Below are 3,591 nucleotides of genomic sequence, written 5' to 3' on the forward strand. Positions count from 1 at the left end.
CTGACAGGCTGACATCCATGGTCACTTTCACCCAGGAATGACTCCGAAAGTATGTACCCTGAGACAGAAAGTCCTGCGAAAACCACCAAGAAAGAAAATCTCTTTTAGAGAATCTAGAGCTATCCTCTTTGAGAGATCTGAGCGGTCTCTGTTCCATTGACTGAGCATGCATAGTTTCGAGAGGTCTCAGATGGAACCAAGCAAATGGAATGATGTCCATGGAAGCAATCATCAAACCAAATACCTCCATGCACTGAGCCTCTGATGGACAGACAGAGGACAGAAGTGAAAGGCAAGAAACAAGAGCTTTGGATTTTCTGACATTTGTCAGAAATATCTACATGGGTAGAGAATCTATAATTATTCCCAAAAAATACACCCTGGTATCTAGTACTAGGGAACCCTATTCCAGATTCACCTTCCACCTGTGGGAACATAGAAAAGACAACAACATCTCAGTATGAGATTTTGCTAGCTGTTTGTCCAGAAAAGTAAACCACAGCAAACTGGAGATGTTCCCTGTGAATGTGAACATGAAGATACAGATCCTTAGATTTATGGTAGTCATGAACTGACTCTCCGGGAAGAATGGAATGAATAGTTTCTATTTTGAATGCTGGAACCTTGAGGAATTTGTAGAAACACTTTAGGTCTAAAATGGGACTGAAAATTTCCTATTTTTTGGGAAACAAAAAAAGGTTTGAATAGAATCCTTGATCCTATTCCTCTCCCAAGGAAGATAGCCCTTTATGCAAATTGTTTGTCCCCTCTGTTGAATGAGAAGACATATTTCTAAAATTAAGCATGTACCTGCACAGTAGAATACTGCAAATATACAGCAGAAATTATTAAAATAAGCAAATAGAATGCTTATAGCTATCTGTATCCTAAGGTTTACTGCATAGAGAAAAAATAAACCATGAAAAGTAAAATTCCAAAACATACATTTAGAATTATTCATATAAAAATTAGCAGAAAATGCTTATAACAATCTCCCGGTTATATTAAATGGTAAAAATAGAGGCTTGATTTGGAAGTTACATCTGCCGACCAAGACTTTAACTAGAGAGCTCTGCGAGCTAGAACTGCAAGGCTGGAGATCTTGGCTCCCAGTCTAACCACTTGCATGCTGGCATCACAGATAAAGGTATTAGCCAGCTTAGCACCTTGATCCTATCCTTGATTTCCTCTATAGAAAATAAGGCGGATAAGGTATCACATCAATAAGATGCTGCCCCACAACCATAGTAATATTCACCACAGGTTGTCATTGTGCTGATGAAAGTACATCTGTCTTAAGAAAGACCTTAGCTTCTTACCCAGGGGATTCTTAAAAGAAGCACTATCCTCAACAGGAACAGTGGATTTCTTGGCTAGAGTAGAGATAGCTCACTCTACCTTAGGCACAGTGTGCCACAAGCCGCGCACAGCTTCAGCCACCGTAATTTTTTTTTTCTTAAAAACAGGGGATGGGGGAAAAGGATTCCTCTTTTCCCTCCTGAGAAATAATTTCCATCATCCGGTCTGGAACTCAACAGATGAAGGAATAACATCAAACACTCTGTTAAAATTATTAGACTTCTTTTGGGTCTCAGCAACAGTAGAGTCAGAGTCTTCCAAAGTAAAAGGACGTTTTGCAACAGTAACCAAAGGTGCTCCAGCTAAAATCTAAAATTAACTTCCTCTGGATCTACCAAACTAGGACTTGTATCTCGATCTACAGACTCAGAGTCTGAAATTTCTCCATCACATCCGCCGAGGAATGATCTTCTACCGATAAACAAAAAAGAGCGAATAATGCAGACTTAGCGGAGTCAGACTCTTGGAATGAGAAATTCCTAGATTTTCTCTTCCTTATCCCAGATAAAGGGAATGCTGACAATGCTGCAGAAAACTGCAGAAATTATTAGGGCAGGAAAAGCACCTAGCAAATAACTACCCCCAAGAACCTGATAAAAGGAACTGCAGGGCACTGCCTGCGACATAGATAAAGCTTGGTGCGATTAAGGAAAAAGTTGAGGCATGGTACGGACAACCTTGTCATGAGAGATATCTGGCTCAGAAAAGGACCTAAACTTATCTGCACCACAAGTGAAAGGAAAACAAAATGGAGCAAATAAGCGCTACTCCTCCCATCTGAATATGACCGCAACTTAACATAAAACACTCTTGTTAAGCCTGATTCCAATATAAAGGGAACCGAAATAAGCAATACTCCTCTAACGTTCCCTATGCCAGTCTCTCAAAAGCCTCCAAAAGGGGATCATATTAACCCCTTATGCCCCCAGTGCCTAATCTAAATAAAATAGTTGCTTGTCACTGACCAAGATAAATCCCTGTCGAAAGGGATAAAATGTCACTAAGTCCCACCAGGGAACCTTGACCCTTGAACACACAGAGATCTACAGTATATATTATTATTCTTTATTTATAAAGCGCCGACAGATTCCGCAGCGCTGCATATATATGTGTCCTGTCTGAAAGTGCTGACCTTCCCACCTAGAAAAGTAAAGCACTTACCTGTGTTCTGGTTGCAGGGCAGGAACCACTTCTAGTTGTGACAGGTGACTAATATCTATCAGGGACCTGTAGAGAAAGAAAAAGAAGAAAGAGAAAAAGAAAGAGTAACCAGCCTTAGTTTTCTATAACGGGGTAGCACTAATGTTAGAAGTTAAGCAAAGACCACCTTGCTGTCTTCTAATTGCTTAAAGCCACCATTACTCTTACTAAAGAGATTGACATGGACACAGCAAAACCCCAATCCTTGCTTTCAGGGAAAAGTACCCATTTAAGGATTAAATTCTTGATTTCTTTAGACACCAACTTCGCACATCCTCCTGTGACAGAGGTCCATAGAATGACTGGGGGTTATGGGTAAGGGAAGTGACACTTAAAGGGACACTCAGGTTTTATTACATTTTCATGATTCAGATACAGCATGTAATTTTAAACAACTTTCCAATTTACTTTCATTAAAAAAATGTGCACAGTCTTTTATATTTACACTTTTTTTGAGTCACCAGCTCCTACTGAGCATGTGCAAGAACTCAGACTATACGTATATGCATTTGTGATTGGCTGATTGCTATCACATGGTACAGGGGGAGTGGAAATATACATAACTTTGAAACTTGTAAGAATAAAATCTACTACTCATATGAAATTCAGATTAAATGCTATTGTATTGTCTTGTTATCTTGCATTTGTTGATTATGCAAATCTGCTGTGTTTACTGGTCCTTTATCAGCTCTGCTGGGGTGCTCTTTGCCTCCTCCTGCTGGTCAGGAGTTAAATTCCCACTAGTAATTGGAATGAAATCGTCGACTCTCCATACCATAGGAAAGAAATTAAATTTATATTAGTTTATTTCATTTTTAATAAAAATAATTTTTACAGTGGATTGCAATAAACAAATCTGCTTTTAGTAAAGGTTATCATTGTTCTAGTGATCGGTAGTACTTTGCTCACAACCAGCGCGCCATATGGTGTAGACAATTTGTTGTTTTGCAGATCTTATCACTTAGGGACAGATATGTAGCAGGATTAGCCTTGAGAAGTTTGCAGCATGTTTTTTTTCAGTTCTGAGAATTA

Source organism: Bombina bombina, chromosome 7 (genome assembly GCF_027579735.1).
Source record: "Bombina bombina isolate aBomBom1 chromosome 7, aBomBom1.pri, whole genome shotgun sequence".
Taxonomy (NCBI): Eukaryota; Metazoa; Chordata; class Amphibia; order Anura; family Bombinatoridae; genus Bombina; species Bombina bombina.